Here is a 24,974-nt window from a genome sequence, read left to right as displayed (position 1 = left end):
CAAAGTCTCTTCATAATGCAACAGACAGCTGTCGTTTTCTCCTACAGCAGTTAGCGCTTGGCAGTTGAGATCTGTCAAAAGTGCTGCCAGGTGTGAGGGATTCTCTTAAGTTGACTTGAGTGTAAAGGATAAATGTGTTAAAACTTCATGCATGACGCGGCGTTTTTTCACATGTGCCGGTATTTATGACGTCACATCTCTTTAACCCTGTGTGTGATGTATTTAAGCAGGTACTTTCAGCAGTATACTAAATTGTGTTTTGAGCGGTATGTGTGGGTAGTATCTGCGAAATTTATCGAGAATACAGTTAGTAGCACAGAAATAATAAATTTAAACGTGATTCATGGTGCGGCAGTTTCTCAGTCATCTCATTGTTCATAACGTCACAGTTCCTGAACTATAAGAAGTAGGTAGTTCTTACTCAGACAGAGATTGGTGGCTGATAGTATCGGATACCTGTACCAAATTTGGTTGACATCCGTCCAGTGGCTTAGGAGAAGATGAGGACCATACAAACATACAAATACACTCCTGGAAATGGAAAAAAGAACACATTGACACCGGTGTGTCAGACCCACCATACTTGCTCCGGACACTGCGAGAGGGCTGTACAAGCAATGATCACACGCACGGCACAGCGGACACAACAGGAACCGCGGTGTTGGCCGTCGAATGGCGCTAGCTGCGCAGCATTTGTGCACCGCCGCCGTCAGTGTCAGCCAGTTTGCCGTGGCATACGGAGCTCCATCGCAGTCTTTAACACTGGTAGCATGCCGCGACAGCGTGGACGTGAACCGTATGTGCAGTTGACGGACTTTCAGCGAGGGCGTATAGTGGGCATGCGAGAGGCCGGGTGGACGTACCACCGAATTGCTCAACACGTGGGGCGTGAGGTCTCCACAGTACATCGATGTTGTCGCCAGTGGTCGGCGGAAGGCGCACGTGCCCGTCGACCTGGGACCGGACCGCAGCGACGCACGGATGCACGCCAAGACCGTAGGATCCTACGCAGTGCCGTAGGGGACCGCACCGCCACTTCCCAGCAAATTAGGGACACTGTTGCTCCTGGGGTATCGGCGAGGACCATTCGCAACCGTCTCCATGAAGCTGGGCTACGGTCCCGCACACCGTTAGGCCGTCTTCCGCTCACGCCCCAACATCGTGCAGCCCGCCTCCAGTGGTGTCGCGACAGGCGTGAATGGAGGGACGAATGGAGACGTGTCGTCTTCAGCGATGAGAGTCGCTTCTGCCTTGGTGCCAATGATGGTCGTATGCGTGTTTGGCGCCGTGCAGGTGAGCGCCACAATCAGGACTGCATACGACCGAGGCACACAGGGCCAACACCCGGCATCATGGTGTGGGGAGCGATCTCCTACACTGGCCGTACACCACTGGTGATCGTCGAGGGGACACTGAATAGTGCACGGTACATCCAAACCGTCATCGAACCCATCGTTCTACCATTCCTAGACCGGCAAGGGAACTTGCTGTTCCAACAGGACAATGCACGTCCGCATGTATCCCGTGCCACCCAACGTGCTCTAGAAGGTGTAAGTCAACTACCCTGGCCAGCAAGATCTCCGGATCTGTCCCCCATTGAGCATGTTTGGGACTGGATGAAGCGTCGTCTCACGCGGTCTGCACGTCCGGCACGAACGCTGGTCCAACTGAGGCGCCAGGTGGAAATGGCATGGCAAGCCGTTCCACAGGACTACATCCAGCATCTCTACGATCGTCTCCATGGGAGAATAGCAGCCTGCATTGCTGCGAAAGGTGGATATACGCTGTACTAGTGCCGACATTGTGCATGCTCTGTTGCCTGTGTCTATGTGCCTGTGGTTCTGTCAGTGTGATCATGTGATGTATCTGACCCTAGGAATGTGTCAATAAAGTTTCCCCTTCCTCGGACAATGAATTCACGGTGTTCTTATTTCAATTTCCAGGAGTGTATGTACAATTTTTTAATATGTGTGGGTTTAAGAGTCTTATATCACGACACGAAATGCTGTAGACACTATCCCAGAAAGTGGGACATATTTTAAAGGGAATCACATACGAGACGTTAAATCCACAAGTACTAGAAAACTGCTCCAGCACCTAGAGCCCCCTTCAAACATTCGTGGCGGCAGACAACGAACTAATTCAGATTAGCGATACTAGTATAGCAAAATGCCGGGACAGTAAATACGATGGTGTAACTCGGATTCTGCTGGAAGTTGAATGGGGATTTCTGAGAGAAAAGCTACATTCTCATGGCGAAATTCTGTTGATTAAATTCGGATAATTCGTATTACAGGAAGACCGTGCCACAACAATGCTACCTCCATTATCTTGGGTAGCGATGATGAGAATTGCCTAAGGCTGGTGCGATGGCATGTAGACGAACATTTTTCCTTTGCTCAAGAAGTGAGCGGAGCAGGAAATAAGATTGCTGATATTCATACGGCGTGATCAGTATTATAGTTTTTAGTCCTCATGTTAAGCTACAGTTACTCCCACGGTAACCAAGGACCCCATCGTCCGTCACTTAATAGCAAGAGAGACAATTTCAGAAAACACCAAACTTATAACCGACCCTTTCGATACGTAAGGTTTTTTTTTCTTATTTTCATTCGATGTTCATTCTGTAGTCTCTTGTAAAAATCATCTTCATTACAGAAAGTCTGAATACCTAAATAATCGGATGTGAGACGGTATACTTAGAGAACTGCAATAAATAAATCATAGGAGAAATGCGGTTAGGTTACGGATCTTCCACATCAACGCATCTCCTTAGAATCGTCGAACGATGAAACTATCCCGTGCACAAGAGCACCGTCAGGAAACACATAATGCTGCGGATGTTATCTTGCAAATCGAATTTTGGTAACAACTGTTTTCAAATTTCTTTATTACTGTTCCTAGAAAATTTCCTTTGGGGACATCCAACGTAACTTTCGTACTTATTGTGCTCTCACATTCAGGTATACTGTACTACGTTCAAATAGGAAAACATTCATGGGAACCTGTGGCATACTTACGAAGATTCACCTTAGTATCATACACTCCTGATGATCGTATCTCGGATCTTAGCCGACAATGTGATGCACAGTCGAATGACTTTCGGATATCAAGGAAGAAGGCGTCTACCTGTTCACATGCAGAAATATCAAGTATTTGCAGCTAGACGTAGTTTATCCACGTGGCGTATGTAGCGCATATTACGAGACCCGAGCCATGTAGGATCCCACAGCCACACTATTTATTTTTTTGGAAAAATATCAACTCTTATTAGTTTTGGAACGAAAAAGTAAGTATGTGAGCGAGATTCTGCAGTATTTTCAACATCCTGGAAATAATAGTTGTGTGTGGTTCTAACTTCTGAATCATTCACTTTGGTGTATTGAATCTGTTTTAATACACCAAATTTCATTACGAACTTTCGCCATAATACTTTCGACAACTACATTTGGAAATAGGTCTTTAGGAGAGGAAATGAATTACCGAATAAAAAATACAGGCTGCCATTTAAAAAACCAAGCCACAACGAAGGCAATCATGCTTATTCATGTTTCCCTGACGACAAAAGAACATTTGCTTGAAATATTTTGTAATTTGCATCTGGCCAAACAGTTATTTATGGTGGTCAAAAAAGTGGGACAACCTGTATATTGTAAGCAGCAACGGTCCTATCATACTTCCCTGTGGTACTCAGGGTATCACCTTTACATCAGTCGATTTTGTTCCGTTAAGAGTGACGTGTTTAGTACTATATGCAAGAAAGTCTTGCATCCAGTCGCAAGGCTGCTCCGATACTCCGTAAGCTCGTATTTTTTTCATTAAACGGCAATGCGGGACTGTGTCAAATGCCTCACTGAAATCAAGGTACACGACATCAACCTGAGCGCCGTTGTCCACTGAACTGTGGATCTCAGGAACGAACAGAGCGAGCTGAGTTTCATAGGATCTCTGTTTGCGAAATCCTTGTTCATATTTCTAGAGGAGATGTTCATTTCCCACGGACGTAATAATTCTTGAGCATAAAACATGTTCCAGTATTCTACAACACATTGACGTCAACGATATAGGGCTATAATTGTGTGGCTCTGTGTTACGGCATTCCTTAAAAACGGGAAGGACCTGCGCTTTTTTCCAGTCAGTAGGTACCTTTTGTTGCTCAAGCGATCTACGATAAACTACTGCTAGAAGAGGAGCAATGTCTTTCGCATAATCTTGATAGAATTTACAGTTATCTCATCTGGTCCTGACGCCCCAATAGTAAGCAACTGTAGCTGCTTTTCAGTTCCGCGATCGGTTATCTCAATACCTGCCGTTTAGACGTTCGTAGGAAGATTGAAAGGAGGGACAGTGTTACGATCTGCCGCAGTGAAACAACTTCGGAAGACCGAATTCAGTATTTCGGTCTTCTCTCTATTATCTTCCGTTTCGGTGCCAGTGTGGTAGCTGAGAGAATTAATAGATGATTTTGTCCCACTTACTGATTTTACATACGAACAAAATCTGTTATGGTTTTTACTCAGGTCGGTTTACAATGCTTTAGATTAGATTAGATTAGTACTTGTTGCATAGATCATGAATACGACACTTCGTAATGATGTGGAACATGTCAGGTTAATAAAAGGTGTCTATAAAAGATATTGCGTTACACAAAATCTTACATGATACTTCATGTTTTTAATTTTTAATTTTTTTGTGGAGGTTGGGGAAATTACCCACTCACTATATCCAAAAAGTCATCTAATTAGTAGAAGGAGTTGCCATTAAGAAATTCTTTTAATTTCCTTTTAAATGCTATATGACTGTCACACTTTTGATGCTATAAGGTAAGTGATCAAAGACTTTTGTGGCAGGATAATTTACACCCTTCTGAGCCAAAGTTAGATTTAACCTTGAGTAGTGAAGATCATCCTTTCTGCTAGTGTTGTAGCCATGTACACTGCTATTACTTTTGAATTCGTTCTGATTGTTAATAACAAATTTCATAAGTGAATATATATATCGTGAGGCTACAGTTAAGATTTCTAGCTCTTTAAATAAGTGGCTGCAGGATGATCTTGGATGAGCTCCAGCAATTATTCTGATTACACGCTTTTGTGCAATGAACACTCTTCTACTCAATGATGAGTTAGCTCAGAATATGATGCCATACGAAAGCAGAGAATGAAAATAGGCGTGGTAAGCTAATTTACTGAGATGTATATCGGCAAAATTTGCAATGACCCTAATAGCATAAGTAGCTGAAATCAAACGTTTCAGCATATCTTCAGTGTGTTTTGTCCAGTTCAACCCCTCATCAATGCATACACCTAGAAATTTTGAATAATGTACCTTAGCTACCGATTTCTGATCGAAGACTATATTTATTAATGGTGTCATTCCATTAACTGTGTGAAACTGTATGTACTGTGTTTTGTCAAAGTTTAATGAGAGCCCATTTGCAGAGAACCACTTAATGATTTTTTGAAAAACATCGTTTACAATTTCACCAGTTAATTCTTGTCTGTTGGGTGAAATAGCTATACTTGTATCATCGGCAAATACACTCCTGGAAATTGAAATAAGAACACCGTGAATACATTGTCCCAGGAAGGGGAAACTTTATTGACACTTTCCTGGGGTCAGATACATCACATGATCACACTGACAGAACCACAGGCACATAGACACAGGCAACAGAGCATGCACAATGTCGCCACTAGTACAGTGTATATCCACCTTTCGCAGCAATGCAGGCTGCTATTTTCCCATGGAGACGATCGTAGAGATGCTGGATGTAGTCCTGTGGAACGGCTTGCCATGCCATTTCCACCTGGCGCCTCAGTTGGACCAGCGTTCGTGCTGGACGTGCAGACCGCGTGAGACGACGCTTCATCCAGTCCCAAACATGCTCAATGGGCGACAGATCCGGAGATCTTGCTGGCCAGGGTAGTTGACTTACACCTTCTAGAGCACGTTGGGTGGCACGGGATACATGCGGACGTGCATTGTCCTGTTGGAACAGCAAGTTCCCTTGCCGGTCTAGGAATGGTAGAACGATGGGTTCGATGACGGTTTGGATGTACCGTGCACTATTCAGTGTCCCCTCGACGATCACCAGTGGTGTACGGCCAGTGTAGGAGATCGCTCCCCACACCATGATGCCAGGTGTTGGCCCTGTGTGCCTCGGTCGTATGCAGTCCTGATTGTGGCGCTCACCTGCACGGCGCCAAACACGCATACGACCATCATTGGCACCAAGGCAGAAGCGACTCTCATCGCTGAAGACGACACGTCTCCATTCGTCCCTCCATTCACGCCTGTCGCGACACCACTGGAGGCGGGCTGCACGATGTTGGGGCGTGAGCGGAAGACGGCCTAACGGTGTGCGGGACCGTAGCCCAGCTTCATGGAGACGGTTGCGAATGGTCCTCGCCGATACCCCAGGAGCAACAGTGTCCCTAATTTGCTGGGAAGTGGCGGTGCGGTCCCCTACGGCACTGCGTAGGATCCTACGGTCTTGGCGTGCATCCGTGCGTCGCTGCGGTCCGGTCCCAGGTCGACGGGCACGTGCACCTTCCGCCGACCACTGGCGACAACATCGATGTACTGTGGAGACCTCACGCCCCACGTGTTGAGCAATTCGGCGGTACGTCCACCCGGCCTCCCGCATGCCCACTATACGCCCTCGCTCAAAGTCCGTCAACTGCACATACGGTTCACGTCCACGCTGTCGCGGCATGCTACCAGTGTTAAAGACTGCGATGGAGCTCCGTATGCCACGGCAAACTGGCTGACACTGACGGCGGTGGTGCACAAATGCTGCGCAGCTAGCGCCATTCGACGGCCAACACCGCGGTTCCTGGTGTGTCCGCTGTGCCGTGCGTGTGATCATTGCTTGTACAGCCCTTTCGCAGTGTCCGGAGCAAGTATGGTGGGTCTGACACACCGGAGTCAATGTGTTCTTTTTTCCATTTCCAGGAGTGTAGTATCAGCTTTGCATCTTCGTGAATATAGAATGGCAAGTCACTAATATATATTAAGAACAGCAGAGGACCCAAGACGGAACGTTGCGGCACCCCATTCTTAATAGTTCCCCAGTCTGAGAACTCACGCCGCGCGGGTTTAGCAGAGCGGTCTTGGGCACTGCAGTCATGGACACTGCGGCTGGTTCCGATGGAGGTTCGAGTCCTCCCTCGAGCATGGGTGTGATTGTTTGTCCTTAGGATGATTTAGGTTAAGTAGTGTGTAAGCTTAGGGACTGATGACCTTAGCAGTTAAGTCCCATAAGATTTCACACATATTTCTTTTTTTAGAAATGACGCTTTTTGCATATTATGTGAACTGCTTCAAAAAATGGCTCTGAGCACTATGGGACTTAACATCTGATGTCATCAGTTCCCTAGAACTTAGAACTACTTAACCCTAACTAACCTAAGGACATCACACACATCCATGCCTGAGGCAGGATTCGAACCTGCGACCGTAGCAATCGCGCGGTTCTCGACTGAAGCGCCTAGAACCGCTCGGCCCTCGCGGCTGGCTATGAACTGCTTCTTTCAACTTTCTGCACCCTTCCAGTTAGTTATGATTTAAACCATTTGAGCGATGTCCCGTTCATACCACAGTAGTTGAGCTTACCTTATTTTGAAAATCATTGAACGCTTCTCTCATTGCTCTCCCTTACACTCAACAGCGTTTCCGTTGGCAGCGGACAGGATTACCTGCCTCCCACCTGGACATGGCTGTAGGCTGGCGTCCACAAACAGAAATGCAATGCGTGCTGTCTTGTTGCTCGTTGTACGGCTAGTCGAACCGGATGTCGTGTCACACATAGTATCATCCCAGTAGTAATACGTGTGTCGCACCGGTGACCGAAGCGTCGTGTGGCCTTTATTGCAATGTGTCGTATGGCATGCACATCATCTCAATGTGAACCGCACTTACAAGGGAAACTCACCATGACACCCCCCTCAGATTTAGTTATAAGTTGGCACAGTGGATAGGCCATGAAAACGGAACACAGGTAAATCGAAAAAAAGGAGCAAGTTGTGTGGAAGTATGAAAAAATAAGCAAAATATACAAACTGAGTAGTCCGTGCGCAAGATAGGCAACATAAGGGATAGTGTGAGCTAAGGAGCGCCGTGGTCCCTTGGTTAGCGTGAGCAGCTGCTGAACGCGAGGTCCTTGGTTCAGGTCTTCCAACGAGTGAAAAGTTTAATTTTTTATTTTCAGACAGTTATCAAAGTTCAGGCACTCACACACAAATTCCAGGACATGTTCAGATTTGCTTGTACATATGCAGGATTTGACGGTCTACACACGGAAAAATTTGAAAACGTTAAAAACATATGTTTTGACAGAGCACAGGGAAAACTGTGCGACTGTGAAACTGTTGCATTCATTTGTTGCAGTTTATGTGAGAAACTCTTATGTTTTCATTACTTTTTTGGGAGTGATTATCACATCCACAAGAAAACCTAAATCGGGCAAGGCAGAAGCATCTTTTTACCCATTCGCCAAGTGTACAAGTTAGGTGGGTCAACAACATATTCCTGTTATGTGACGCACATGCCGTCACCAGTGTCGTATACAATATATCAGACGTGTTTTCCTGCGGAGGAATGGGTTGACCTATGACCTTACTATCAAATGTTTTCGGTTCCCATTGGAGAGGAACGTCCTTTCGTCTACTAATCGCACGGTTTTGCGGTGCGGTCGCAAAACACAGACACTAAACTTATTACAGTGAACAGAGACGTCAATGAAAGAACGGACAGATCATAAAAATGGCTCTGAGCACTATGGGACTTAACATTTATGGTCATCAGTACCCTAGAACTTAGAACTACTTAAACCTAACTAACCTAAGGACAGCACACAACACCCAGCCATCACGAGGCAGAGAAAATCCCTGACCCCGCCGGGAATCGAACCCGGGAACCCGGGCGTGGGAAGCGAGAACGCTACCGCACGACCACGAGATATGGGCGGACAGATCATAACTTTGCGAAAATAAAGAAAGTAAACTTTTCTCACTCGTAGGAAGACTTTTTTTTTTGTTCGTTGTTGATCGTTGTGTTTGGTCGTTGCGGACATCACATGACAACCGTTCACGTTCGCTTGTTGATTCTTCCACACAGTTTTTTTTATTACAGAGGCCAACCGGCTCTCTGACCGAACACGCTGAGCTACCGTGCCGGCAAACTTTACACTCGAGGGAAGACTTGAACCTAGGACCTCTCGTTCCGCAGCTGCTCACGCTAACGACGGGAGCACGGCGCTCCTGAGCTCACAGTATCCTAGATGTTGCGTATCTTACGCATGGACTACTCAGTTTGTGTATTTTGCTAACTTCTTCCTGTTTTCTCGATTGATCTGTGTTCAGTTTTTTAACGCCTATCCACTGTGCCAAATTATAACTAAATCTGAGGGAGGTTCAATGGGGAGGTTTCCTTGTTAGTGTTGTAAATAGATTTGGAACTGGTCATACTGGAAGCAGTTACTGAAGGAATGGAATGTGTTTGGACAAAGTGCGATGTGGGTGCAACGCAGGAAGGCGGCTCGCCTTGTGTCGGTGGCGGCATTAAGAGGCCCCACGGGCGCCTCCCTTTGTGCAGCCCTGCTGCCGTAATAGGATTGCACGGGCGGCGCGGCGCGCGGTGGTGGCCCGCCGGTCGCGGTGCCAGTCTGTGCCGGTCGCGAGTTGCGCAGCAACGGCGTGCAGCGCCTGCCGTGCGTGACTGGCCGTGGGACGCCACCGCACCTGGGGGCTGAGGAGAGCGCGGGGCGCGAAGTGGACGCCGGCCTGCAGCCATGTCCAGGCGGGAGGCAGGTAAGCTCGGCCGCCGCCGCCGCCGCCGCCGCCGCCGAAGGACCGCGCTGTTGTTGTTGGCTCGCTGCCGGAACTCGAGACGTCAGCGCCGCAGAGTGGCCGTCCGTGTATCGGCGGCGATGTTTGCGTGTCCAGTATCCCCGCTGGCTCGCAGCCAGCGGATCTGGTTTCGGAAGAGTGACGAATGTGCGCTGCCCGCCCCCACGCGGGAAGCAGATCGGGGACACACATGCCTCTCTGGAAATTCTCCGAGCGAACACTCGGGTCGCGTCACGGCGGCTTCTGCAACGCTGTAGCGGCACTGGCAGCGAATGGACTCGAACTCTTATCCTCCGATATACTGTACAACCAAATTGTTGATATCTAGATATACACGGATACATCCGCAGTGATATTGCACCATGCTCACGCCGATGCTACTATCCGGCGGGGCTGTGCTGATATCCATAATATGGCTGCTTTGTGATTAAAAAATGAGAGCCAGTACAAGCGATCTACTTGACGATTGTGTTACTGAAAACTGTCTGCCTTCACTGTTCTTTGCTATAAAAGTTACAGTATTACCGTTTTCGTCTTTCTGACATCCTCAGGTCTGTTAAAATAAAATGCAAAAACGCTGATATGAATACAATTATTTATTCGGCTGAAGATCGAGCCTGCAGAGAAATGTAATAGTACAAGAATGTTCTCTCTCTCTCTCTCTCTCTGTGTGTGTGTGTGTGTGTGTGTGTGTGTGTGTCAGCGTCTAGTAGGCGCTCAAAGACGTGATGAAATGAAATGGCGTGTGACGAGGGCTTCCCGTCAGGTAGACCGCTCGCCTGGTGCAAGTCTTTCGATTTGACGCCACTTCGGCGGCTTGCGCGTCGATGGGGATGAAATGATGATGATTAGCACAACACAACACCCAGTCCCTGAGCGGAGAAATTCTCCGACCCAGCCGGGAATCGAACCCGGGCCCTTAGGATTGACAGTCTGTCGCGCTGACCACTCAGCTACCGGGGGCGGATTATCAGCACCCTAAGCAACATTAGTAGAAACGAATGTGATTAAAACGTCTAAGAGCTTCTCAATCATGTAAGACTACAGCTTACACGAGAGTGCACTCACTGTCTCCCAGTCTCACTCACACGTGGACCACACAACAATCGGTTTTTTGTAGTGTTTTATATATGTGTTACTTTAAGATCAGAGCTCAAATATTAATTTCCGAAAACAATTCACTGCTACTATAAAAAATTCTCGAGAAAACCAACTTTTTTCTCGACAGGCGCGTTTCCATGTTTATAATTTCGTACTGAACACCAAAATCAAGCTTTCATTCCAAACATAAAATATTAATTACTTACCTTTAATAAAAGGTTGTTTGCGGTAAAAATGTACCGCTAATTAAATCTTTTCATCCTTACGCTTTTTACGCTTGAGGGAACTGTTCATGGAACATGCACCATTGCTCAAATTTTTGCCAGCCCTGGGGATCAAACCCACGCACAGAGGTGGTAGGAGAGGATCTGACCACACCAGTCCAGAAAAACTCACCTTGAATTAGTCTATTAAAGACGTTAAGAAAGCTTCCATAGTTGATTATCTCGAGAATTTTTGAGAGTTACATCGAACTGCTTTTGCTGATTGATATTTGAGTACTGCACTTCACGTGCTATAAATATAAAAAATTACAAAAGCCTCGGTCTCCTCGTCGATGTGACACGCGCGATCACACCACCTTAAGTCCTTTAAGATAGTGGAGACATGGGCAGATCATGTAAAAATGTAAATTACAGCTCAAGTAAGATGAGGGGAAAGCTGAAATAATTATCTGGGGATATCAGGCTTGCTGATGGCACACAAAAATCATGGACGAGTCACCCACCCTCATAAGGTTAAAAGCGTGTCCAAAAACGTTTAGGATACACCCAGCACATTTCGCACATCTTTAATTTTCGTTCCATATTCTTGTCATTGTCAGTTACGAGTGTCAACGCCACATGGTGTATACACACCAGTACATGAAGAGGTATTAGCGATAGCTTGAGGGCCACTAGAGGGCGCTGGTGATGAGGTAACATGTCACCAGCGTGTCAGATTCAGTAGTTTATGCTTCAAATGGCACTGAGCACTATGGGTCTTAACGTCGGAGGTCATCAGTCCCCTAGAACTTAGAACTATTTAAACTTAACTGACCTAAGGACATCACATACATCCATGCCGGAGGCAGGACTCGAACCTGCGACCGTGGCAGTCGCGCGGTTCCTGACTGTAGCGCCTAGAACCGCGCGGCCACCGCGGCAGGCCTAAATAGTTTAAAATGTGAATAGTCTCTAATACCACTTTTCACACAACGTCTTGTCTTGTTTGCATCGTCATGTGAAGAGGCTTTCCACAAATACATAACATACCACTTTTAGACATTTTATTCTGATTTTAAGGATAAATACCGTTCTAACTTATTGATTATACCTTTTGTTTTACTGTTATACACTTTAGGCATGTAAAAACACTTTTATTAATGAGGTTATGAACACTCTTTTTTAAAGTAATGAATCTGTAATGGTGGACAGTTACATTACCCCCACCACCAGCGCCCACTATCGGCATGTATTATGATAATCGTATCAGAACACTCTTAATTGAATGTTATGGCCATCAGGCAAGTTGTCCTTATTGGTCACTGTTATATTGTCTGTAAAGTTAGCCTTTAGCTGGATAGGTTTACCATTGTTATATCACCGTTCTCCATTTTTTTTTATCAGACTTCATGAAGGCAGAAACTCGTAATCGGTAATATTCTGAATTATATTACAGAGTGCGGTAAGAGTTGCTAGTAATTAATGAAGTGCCAAATATAATCTGTCTCTCGTGTACAGGCCGTTGCACTATTGTAGGTATAAACGAAAGGTACAAGTAGAGGACAATGAAACAAGCAAATAATCCTAATAAACATATGTCCGGGAACCAACGGCTTTCCTGGTATGACGTATTGCAACTGAGTACATAGTTTCTAACAGAGTTCCGAGGACCTAATCTACAGACAGCAAAAACATTATAGCTAGCCTTTCACAAGGCCATCGCTCACCTGAAATGACGCTTCGATACAAGTTCGGAAATCCCAAGCGTTCTCCGAATGCACTGACAACCACCTACAATGAGTTCCCGGACATCATCAACATTTTGAACGCGGCTGGAATGTATTAAATATCCCAACATAAAAAAAAAGATATCAAGACGGAGAACATTACAGGTCATGTTAATGCCGAGTCACGACTGATAAACTACTCGCCTAAACGCTATTTATGAGTACTTAGGTTTCTGGAATGATGGTAAAATCAAACGAGGAAGGCTTATTACTTGTAATTTACTCCTCATTTGCAGTGTTCCCAAATAAAGGTAGCCTTAGGCACTAACAGTGCTGTAATAATGGCAGCTACAATTTTGCATACTTCGCTTACGGGAGATCATTGTTTTCTGGACCTAAGTTTATTAGGATCGCTTGTCTCTTTCATTGTTTTTTAGACGGCCCTTTCGCTTGTACGTATAATAGTTGAAAACCCTTTATATACTTTACACATTAAATTGATTAATAATTGTTGTTGTTCTAAACGGAATGCCTGTATGTTAGTTTAATGCCAAGTAACCTTACGTCTGAGTCATTTCTTTTTCATTTGCCGTAACACAGGTTAATTACGTAATTGCGGAATTCTGGCCCAGAGCAACATACACGCTGTTCTATTACACACCATCCACTGGAGTCTTCGCTTCGTGGTATCCTAATGTTACTGTAAACATACCACCCACTTACTATTCGATATAAAATAGATGTTTAAGTAGGAGGCAATACGGAACTTATTACGATGAGGAGTGTAGCACGTTCAAATGAGGCACAATTAACGTTCTTTTGATAAACGATGTATATGTACACTTAACGGCATGCAAGAAGTTTCAAAATCAGTTTCAGTAATTACGAGGGGAGGTTTTAACTTACGATATGAAACGCTGCGTTGTACTGATATGTATTCGTAATATACATTTTTATTCTATTAATTTAAAATTTCGAGGTGCCTCTTCAGTATCTTCAGGCCAGACGAAAGCCTACCGTCACGGTACGGCCATAGGTATCTGTTTAAAACGGTTTACGTTGTTTTAAAATTCGCTGGAAGAAGATCTGCGGGTGAAAAGACTAGCGGATGTTGCGCAACGCCTGTAGCATGTTTCTCATACACGAGGTGCTTTACTTACAGCCGTGTATTTATTGAAATTCATAAGAGTAAGTTTTCAATGATTTCATGGGTTTTCAGCGATGAGGTCATGTGTAACTGTGTAGGGTACGCCTTTCATTGAACTATGTCATTTCTTTTTAATTTAAAAGTTACGCAGAGTATTATACGTAGCAGGGACACGACTAATATTTCGAAAACTGTTAAAGAATACGGTACATCGTTTTCGGTGCTTCATGTTCTGCAAACAAGGGTGTATTTTATCAGCTCACGTTCTTCTGTTGGCAATCACAGCTGTAAGAATGCATTACTGTCAAACAAAACGCAACTTCTGATGGAAAAACCCTTTGTCGGTAAAGCCGGTTTCACAACCTAAAGTGGCATTATAAGATACATCTGAATAGAAAGAAATGAAGATAGAACGAAAAATTAAAATTTTTGCCAAGAGTTCCAATACGTAACATACGAAATGGACAATAACCCTCAAGAGAAACGGGTACACAATTAGAATACTCACATTTAAATTATTTACAGTGAAACTTAGAGATTACTAAACACCCCATCACACTCAGTCCAGTTGTCTTAAAACATCCTTAAAACGAGCGATAGTCAAAATATGAATATAGGAATAAAGGAGACGGCCATGATGAACACTCCAACTTCTAAAAACAAGCATGGCAGCTAATATAATAAAAGTATACCAACCGGACTAAAATTGTAAATGCCTGAAGTTCTAAAAAGAAACAAGAAGACTATATAATAAAAGTAGAGCAAGGGGACCAAGGAATGGACCAAATTCGTGATTGTATCACGTTCACCCTAAAGAATATAACCATATTATCGTGCACGGCCCTACACTATAATGTGGTTATTTTCCTCCGGACATTTACGAGTTCTACCCATTCTTTGGTCCGGCTGATATACTTTGTTATGTTAAGCTCCTTGTTTCTCTTTAGAACTTCAGCGGTTACCATTTTGGTCCGGTTGATACAGTTTCATTATATTATCCTCCATGTTTCTTTTAGGACTTTGAGACATATACCACTGCTATCTCCTTTATTCTGCCACTTATATTTTGACCATCGTTCCCTTTAAGGACGTTGAAAGGAGGCTTGACAAAGTGATAGACGTGTGCAATAATCTCTGTGTTGCTCTGTAAATTATTTGAGTGTGATTACTCTGCTTATTCTGTACCACATTCCCTTGAGGGTATTGCCCATTTCGTATAGTATCTGAACTTCACTATAGCTACTTACTGATTTCAGTTGACTTCTTGGCTACATAATTTTAATTTTTTTCTCCTTTATTTCGTTTTGCTATTAAGATGTGTCTGATGATGCTACTTTACATTGTGAAACCGGTTGTACTAATTAAGGAGTATTCCACAAATGCTGCACTTATATTTACAAGAATGTATTTCATCCCGTGGTGAGTGCTTGTAATTCTCTCATCTACTGAGACAGCAGATCCCTTTTTTACATGAATCAGTGGTTTCTTTGGAGTACTTCTGAAAACGCTTGAAAAGGGATATGCAGATATGTCGTCAAATCAAGACATAGATTGTACTAAACTTGTATCCAGGTGACCGAGCAAGGTGGTAGAATAGGTAGGACACAGGACAGGCATTCGGGAAGACGATAGTTCATTGTCCAATCAGGTAACCTAATTTAGGTTTCCCATGGCTTCCGCAAGTGACATATTCCAAAAACTGGGATTGCCTTTCTGAAAATGGCGCGACCTATTTCCTATTCCATTCTCCAATGACACTGGCACAGGGCCAGGAGGAATCCTTTTCGGCGGCTTTCGTATCAAGTATGTAAATGCTAACTGGTTATTGTTGATGAAATGAGTGTTTTCTTTTTTTTTTAATGTTGTCGACATTGATGCAATCTGGTGTCAGGAAGTTGCTGACGTGTCTCGAATAAAACTAAAGGGGTGGTCAGGACTGGGGTAACCACCAATAGAGTCACATGCCCTGCCTCCATGAGACATTACCAAGAGGCTTGGTTCAAATGGCTCTGAGCACTATGGGACTTAATATCTGAGGTCATCAGTCCCCTAGAACTTAGAACTACTTGAACTTAACTAACTTAAGGACATCACACACACCCATTCCCGAGGCAGGATTCGAACCTGAGACCGTAACAGTCGCGCGGTTCCGGACTTAAGCGCCTAGAACCGCGTGGCCACCGCGGTCGGCCAAGAGGCTTGGAATTTAACGCAGGGCTCTGGTGCAAAGTGCTGTGTCAGGAACGGCAAGTCACCACTTCTCCTCGCATTGCTCTAAAACTACAGATGGTGAAAATTTGTTCCACCACAAGGATATGAACCAAATACATCCTGATAGAATCCCATCGTAATACTGTGTGTTACTGACCTCAGTTTGCACGGCCCCTCCCGCCGGAGGTTCGAGTCCTCCCTCGGGCACGGGTGTGTGTTGTTCTTAGCGTAAGTAAGTTTAAGTAGTGTATAAGTCTAGGGACCGGTGACTTCAGCCGTTTGGTTCCTTAGGAATTCACACACATTTGAACATTTTTTGACCTCAGTTGCCAACTCGCTTCACAAGTAATTAAAAACGTAAATTTCTCCATTGGGAAACAAGTCCTTCAGTATCTCAGGAAATATCTTGTACATCACAAATGGCTAATTACCTTTATGTCCTTTGAGTTGAATTTATTTTCTTTCTATCAATCTTTGATGGGATATTTTGGATGTCCAGGTTTCGTAGCAACTACTAACTATGGCAAGTGTTTGATTAGCAAAGAAATTTGCCAGTATCCACTTCGCATACAAAAATGCACCTTTTTTCTGAAAAGAACTGCAATAAGGAAACATCGACTAAAAGTGTTTCCGCCCAACACCTAGTTACGGAACATGTTTGCTGGAGCACTTTTTGCTTTTTGCTCAAATGTGAAGAATGTGTACAGCTACATTGTATGTACGTATCCACAGGATGATAGCTGTTAGGTTACGAATTGTATAAACATTTTTAATCCCTGGATGCATGATGGGGGTCTTCTAGGCCCGAGAGTGAATTAATCATCCATTTAACCATATTAAAATCATGTATACATGGGCCCTGTTTTACATAATCGTTAAAACTACGTCCAGGATTAGGACACATGATTAAATTATATGTAGTACAGCAAAAAATGTATGAAAACAGTGTTTTCTTAATTAATGCTATCCGCATAATGCATGATGAAGCCTCTCCAAGCCTATCGTAATATAATACTACAGCAAGCGATTTTCTGTCACCTACGAATGTTGCTACTTGTGACATTTTTGCACTGGGAATAGTAGAACGTGCTAGAATCTAGCTCATTGCTCATTGTTGAAGTTGACCTCAGATGTGAAAGTTTTTGCCCTAATAGCTGATGTAATTAATTAAGTTTGTTATCCAATTTGTTTTTCTTTCTTCTCTCTTTTTCTGACGAAGTAATATTTAGACTCCCTTTCTAACCAATGAAATTTCGTTTCTTACAGTTTGGAATCATAGAGTACTTCTAGAAGAAGACTACCTACAATGATCCAAACACTTCAACGATTAATTCCGAATGCTTGGACGAATGTCAATCTAGTACGGCTTCTGACGATGAAATTGGTCTTGCTTACATACCTACGTCGGACAGTACAGAATCTGAACGAAGTAGTGATGAGTTTTGAAATATAAATATTGTAGGCTCTCCAAGGATAGCCTGCTTTGTTAATACAGTGCAGCCTCGAAATTCGAATATTGTAGCAATTAAACCTCCGACCGCAAATACAAATAATATACTAAACACAATACAGCCTGAAAATGAAAATAATTTATCAAATTCAGCCCACCGTGCAGAACTTTTTTATCGGACACGATGGAACTCAGTGGAGAAAAACAACACCTCCTTTTAGCAGAACGCTTACTCATAGTACAATGAAAATTTCTCCAGGTCCTGTCAGGGGAATAAAGACACAAACACCAAAAGATGCTTGGAGTTACTTCATCAGAAAGAATATTGTAGACGAAATAGTTGATTGCACAAATCAGGAAGAAAGACACTCAGCAGCTATAATAGGTTAAATGTTGCGTAATAGCCTAAACGAGAAAATCCATGCTTTTTTTTTTTTTTTTTTTTAATGTCGCCAGTAGCTGGCAATTACAGAAACTGAGTTGTAGAAATCTGCAATGCCCTCTGGAAGGGAATTATTTCAGGACTGTAGTGGTAACCCTTAACATAGACAAATGTAATGTATTGCGAATACATAGAAAGAAGGATCCTTTATTGTATGATTATATGATAGCGGAACAAACACTGGTAGCAGTTACTTCTGTAAAATATCTGGGAGTATGCGTGCGGAACGATTTGAAGTGGAATGGTCATATAAAATTAATTGTTGGTAAAGCGGGTACCAGGTTGAGACTCATTGGGAGAGTGCTTAGAAAATGTAGTCCATCAACAAAGGAGGTGGCTTACAAAACACTCGTTCGACCTATACTTGAGTATTGCTCATCAGTGTGGGATCCGTACCAGATCGGGTTGACGGAGGAGATAGAGAAGATCCAAAGAAGAGCGGCGCGTTTCGTCACAGGGTTATTTGGTAACCGTGATAGCGTTACGGAGATGTTTAATAAACTCAAGTGGCAGACTCTGCAAGAGAGGCGCTCTGCATCGCGGTGTAGCTTGCTCGCCAGGTTTCGAGAGGGTGCGTTTCTGGATGAGGTATCGAATATATTGCTTCCCCCTACTTATACCTCCCGAGGAGATCACGAATGTAAAATTAGAGAGATTAGAGCGCGCACGGAGGCTTTCAGACAGTCGTTCTTCCCGCGAACCATACGCGACTGGAACAGGAAAGGGAGGTAATGACAGTGGCACGTAAAGTGCCCTCCGCCACACACCGTTGGGTGGCTTGCAGAGTATAAATGTAGATGTAGATGTAGATATGGCAACTTCTTATATAAACAGGTTTCAAGAAATAAGGAGAGCCGTACGGTTTGACGATAGACGCACCTGACAAACTAGGACCCAAGATGATAATACGGCAGCTATCCGCACTGTGTGGGAACAATCCATAAATAACGGCAGACAAAGATTTCATCCAGGAGAGAACTCCACAGCGGATGAGCAGCTAGTGTCTTCCAGAGGGCGTTGCAGATTTCTACAACTTATTCCAAGCAAGCCAGGAAAATATGGAATAGATATTTCGGCTCTGCGACTCCTTGACATCACACGGTATAGGTGGATTAGTGTACTCATAACAAAGATCCAGATCGCCATCATCAAGCTAAGGTGGCACCTCATGTAGTAACGACCCTGGCAAAGACCTTTACAGCAAGTTCAACCAATATCACAATGGACAACTACTTTACCAGAGTTCCCATGATTCAAGATTTATGGAAGGATAGCATTACAGCAGTCGGTTCTCTTCGTCACAACAAACCCCAAATTTCATCTGAAATGAAACAATGTAAGAATCGAGACGTTCTTTTTTCAACATTTCGAATCACAGATGTGACTATTGTGAATGATGTAGCAAGAAAAACAAGAATGTGGTGCTATTAAGTTCCATGCATCACGACGCCACAGCTGATGAGACTCGCAGAAAGAATCAGCTCGAAATGATTTCATTTTGTAATAAAACAAAATGAGGTGTGAATTATCTTGACCAAATGATAAGCACTTACATTTGCAAAGACAGACAATGATATGGCCGTTTGTTTTATGATCTAATGTAATGGAATGAGTACGTTCTGTTTATTCATAAATCAATACCTAAAATATCACAATGGGCAATCACATAAAAAGGAGGATTTTCTTGAATGTCTTGGCCCTAGAATTTATTCATCCACATAGGAGTGCAGAAGCAAAATTTATAATTCGCGAAGAACTAGATGTGACGTCAAAAGGGACCAGAAAATGGATATCATCCACTAAGGAAAAATGTCCGGAAGAAAATGCTTTTTGTGTTCCCGTGAACTGGAAAGGAAGCTTGCTCAGTGGTGTTCAAAATGTTCTAACAATGTACGCAACGAGCATAGTGTGCTTGTTTGTGAAGATTGTTTCCAGTAACGTGTACACCTTTGTGACAGGCAGTATAATCTTTATCCGCATAAAATGCTGTGTAGCTTAATTTTTGTTGTGCCTATTTAATGTGCGGTTTAGCCTTTTTCTTTCGATCTGTTTTGTATTTGGATGTTTTGGCGTATTGATTTGCTCTGTACTTCACCAATGTGCTAGTCCTAGTTAATATCAGCCCTAATACAAGTTATTATATTAAAAATAATAAAATTAATAAGATTAAATTAAAATGTATTCCACAGAAATTAATGCTCAAAGCTTTTAACACTTTCCTTATTTAAATTAACTACTGATGCGCTTTATAAAACTGAATTCACTCCTTTACAAGAGACAATTTTTATAATTACCGTTATAAAGCTGAAAAATAACAACATTTATAGAAATTTCATTGGGGGCATCTGAAGCCCCTGCCAAGCGTTCACGTCAGTCTCAACACTCATGCATCCCAAGGTTAACAAAGTTCGGCACGCACTTCTTTCTTTCTTTCTTTTTTTTCGATTCTAGAGGTTCTAAGTTACCCATAATTTTGGACGAATATTTCATAAATTTGTCACTCACTTGCAACTTGTGAATAACTCTCAGAAAAACAGAACGAAAGGAGATGTCCACACAAGTACAAAATGTCTATGGTGGTATCTTGAACTGAAACGGCGGTCACATCGTAAAACCCATTCATACGGAACCTTAAGTTCCAGGCCTTAAAAATGCTATTAGTTCACCATCTAATCAAAGCTCTCTATGTATTGAATTAAGAATTTAAGTAAGAGGTAACATGGGCGTAACAAGACAAGGCTTATATTTTTCATCGTTTATGATAAATTGCAGGTGTTTCGGTAATCTGGAGGTTCCCGTTATGTTTCAGATAAAAGGGGGGAAATAAATTGGAACTGAGGCTAAAGGAAGTTCAACAACGGCCTTCTTTACAATTTTAGAATGTACGTGGCTGTTTATAGTGCGGTTGCGACCAAAGTAGTTCCACTGTAACCTTCTGTGAAACCATCTGTTGTTATATTTGTAAATTGCTTTCTTTATTATGCGTTACTCGGAGTATTGGCACCGGAAATTTTAACTGGAGACTTTGTCGTATAACAAGGACTGAAGTAGTGTGAGAAAGAACAAACCTAGAAAAATCTAACCGAAGAAGACATCGTATATTTTTCTAACACGGTAAAATTTACTATACTTCTTTAACAAGGCTGTGGGGCCAGATAGCTCACAAGTAATTAGGACAGTTAATATGATGCCTTTTTTAACTGCTTAGTTCTTCAGTTCGAATAATGGATCAACTTTGGTGGAAATCTTCTCGTATCGCTTGTCTTTCCCTCAAGCAGTCAAGTATTAATATCAATTTCGCCGACCGCAACTGTACTTCTTCGTCTTTGATACGTTTTCTCTTTAACAAATGGTGCCATCAATCGGTATTGAAATTAGGATACATGAAAGAAAGTAGTATCCTCGAACAACCGCTTTACCAGGCATAATCGGTTACCAAAGTGGGATTAAACTAAACACCTTCCACCTTTCTGTCTTGCGATAACTAGCTCAATATGACAGGGCATTCTGTATACGGTTCAGTATTTGGCAATGTAACGAAACCAAAAGCCTAATTCCGCATTAAATTTTGAGTTACTTGAAGATTTTCTGAAATATGTGGATCGAAGTAACCGAATACTGATAAAACGTTTGACTACCTACCTTTATTTTAAAATTATTAGTTTCACATCCCACAGAATTTCATTATAAATATGTAACCAATCGCCAATCAGTGTGGTTACCATTGGTATTGAAGCAGTGTGAGAACTGCTTTTAAACTAACCCCAGTGTTCAGTGCATTTTTACGCAACAAAGAAATTCACACAATATCCAAAATGGATAAAAGCAGTTCACTTCTAGATTTATCGTTCATTCCGACAGTCGTAATCAGAGCCATTAGAACAGTACGTATTTATTGCTGATCATGATTCCAGATACAACATAATCACCAGATTATCTGTAGGTAACATTATTTAAGAATAATAATAATTTTACATGAATCTCTGTAAAAACTCTATCTGCTATTCCGTATCCATTTTCCTCACCAATAGCTCTGTCTGCGAACATAATTATAATATTAAGCTTATAATTTTTATAATACCACTTACAGTATTTAAGGTATTTACTTTGGCTAGTGAATGAACAGATTTTCGTTGGTTGCGATGTATACGCCACAACCAGGACATGAAACCTAATAGTTCCAATCGTTTTATTGTTTTGTTCACCGCTTTATAATTACTATAAAAGCGTTATTGTTTCACCTCAGCATCATGAATCTTGTGGAATATCACATATGTAAATCTAGGAGAATGAAAGTCATTATGACGTTTCGTAAAAACCCTATTATCAGGGAGAATGAATGCGGCACTTAACATAGGTTAGAGGCCGAGCAGTTCTAGGCGCTTCAGTCTGGATCCGCACGGCCGCTACGGTCCCAGGTTCAAATCCTGCCTCTGGCATGGATGTGTGTGATGTCCTTAGGTTAGTAAAGTTTAAGTAGTTCTAAGTTCTAGGGGACTCATGACCGCAGATGGGTTGGGTTGGGTTATTTTGGGGAAGCAGACCAGACAGCGAGGTCATAGGTCTCATCGGATTAGGGAAGGATGGAGAAGGAAGTCGGCCGTGCCCTTTCAAAGGAACCATTCCGGCATTTGCCTGGAGCGATTTAGGGAAATCACGGAAAACCTAAATCAGGAAGGCCGGACGCGGGATTGAACCGTCGTCCTCCCGAATGCGAGTCCAGTGTCTAACCACTGCGCCACCTCGCTCGGTCAGACCTCAGATGTTAAGTCCCACAGTGCTCAGAGCCATTTTCACATAGGTTAATAATACGATGAAGAAACTGCTTTGCCTTGACACTAATGTAAGATCTCGAAGCATTAAAATCGAGTAATTGTTTACCAGGAAGTAGGTCCTATAGTAAAGATAAAAGATTTGTCGCCAACAGTTTGCTTGTAGTGTTCATTGACCTGATACGATGCCTCCCGTCCTCTTTCGCCAAACACTACACATCGTTAATTCCTCTACATAGTGGCACAAAACACATCGAGCTACTGAGGAGCATTTCTTATTACGTTCCTAATAGAATTATATAAAGATTGTGCTCCGCTTGACTTCGCGGAGATAGAGTTCAATGTGGTTGTTGTGAAGCTAGTAAAATATTGATACAAAAATAAATCCTGCCAAATAAAGAAACTAAAATCGTGGTGAAGAACGATGTGAATTTTTTATCACCCCTGTAAAACTGCCACTTTTTCATTCCAGTATGTTATATCACGTTAACTTGCGTGAAATTCGAAGTGTTTCATACAGCCTCATTCACACCGGAATAAACGAGTTTAATACCATTGTTCAAGTGAAATGTGTAAGTTCGTAGTTATACGAACGAACCGGTTACGTGTTTACTACCAATGCTCTCCCCCCCCCCCCCTCTCTCTCTCTCTCTCTCTCTCTCTCTCTCTCTCTCTCTCTCTACCTCTACCTCTACCTCTACCTCTACCTCTACCTCTACTTTACTTCTCTCTCTACTTTACTTCTATCTCTGTCTACCTATCTCGTGTATGTATGTGTGTGTGTGGGGGGGTGGGGGGGGGGGTGGGGGGGGATAGAATTGGGAGCTGGTTAGTATTGCAGTAGAAACTAGATAGCTTATCTAAGATACTACTGTCTCCGTTTCCTTCTCTTTATATTAGTCGCTGACACTACTTACAGAATTACTCTCCTGTACCTTTCTGCGAATCAACAGAGGGGGTTTAGTTGAAGAAATCATCTTTCAGGTACCTGCCGTCTGCTGGAGTCGTTCTGCATAAAATACTCTGAAGAATAGCAAATAATTTACGTAAGCTCTCAAGAAGAGAAATAAATATTCAGTGTTTCCTCTGTTTGCCTTTATTCAGATCATCTCCCGGATGTCAACAAGCAGAGAAATGTGTGGACTTCCTTCAATATTTTTCTTATAGCGAAATAGTAGTTGCACTTTTGATCACGTCCAGGAAAAGAATAACTTCCCCAGTCGGATTAATAATTCTATTACTCACTACGTATACATCAATGCAGTATTTACAAGAATCATAACTGATGATCTTCTTTGGACTTTCTAGAGAAATGTCATCAAAAAGTAAGATCAAAATGCTAACATATTTCACCGAGTACAGACCAGTTGCAGAAAATAATTTACTGTCACTACCGATAATGCTGTTTACAAATGGTTAATTTTGTTCATATGTACCAACTTGCACATCAACATTCTTAAACTTTTGCAAATCTTCATCCGCTTCCGGAATATCCATACACTTTCTGGTGGATTCATGTTCCTGCTCACATATTGTACGACCGTCTACAGTAAAAAAAAAAAAAAAAAAAAAAAAAAAAAAAAAAAAAAAAAAAAAAAAAGGTATGGCGTTACGTTGAATTTTGCGCACGGGAGTTAAAATATTGTACCATTTTCAACTACTGAACTGTCTTCACAAAGGCATAAAGTTCCGTATAAAAATATATCACACAGATTATATAGGGAAGGACAAAGTAATAAAATAGTCTTCACAAAAAGAGGCAACGAAAAAAAAAAACAGATCAATAGATAAGATGTCAGCGGGTTTAGGGAGAAGACACAAAGTTGCGGATTACCATAGCTACCCATCACAGTCAGATTTACTACTACTTGCGGTAGCTGTAATATTAAATAATTCTGCCCCTGAATCAACATGATTTTGATCTTCAAATGTCTAAACGGTTGTTTCTTATGCCCTGTCTGCTCTAGCAGCTTTTTTCTTTTCAATATGGCATGTCTCCACTTTCTCTTGACAGTGTACAGATACATTTTGAGACGGCACTGCTATTTTCCTCAAGATAGTCTTTTTGGT

At 42.7% G+C, this 24,974-nt stretch overlaps 1 pseudogene; it reads right to left on the bottom strand.

The window, feature by feature from the left end:
• Nucleotides 1–9,436: 9,436 nt before the first annotated feature.
• Nucleotides 9,437–24,974, bottom strand: part of LOC126260464 (uncharacterized) — a 52,040-nt pseudogene continuing 36,502 nt past the window's right edge.

The sequence above is a fragment of the Schistocerca nitens genome, chromosome 5 (genome assembly GCF_023898315.1).
Source record: "Schistocerca nitens isolate TAMUIC-IGC-003100 chromosome 5, iqSchNite1.1, whole genome shotgun sequence".
Lineage (NCBI taxonomy): Eukaryota > Metazoa > Arthropoda > Insecta > Orthoptera > Acrididae > Schistocerca > Schistocerca nitens.
This window is presented reverse-complemented; position numbering and strand designations above follow the sequence as displayed.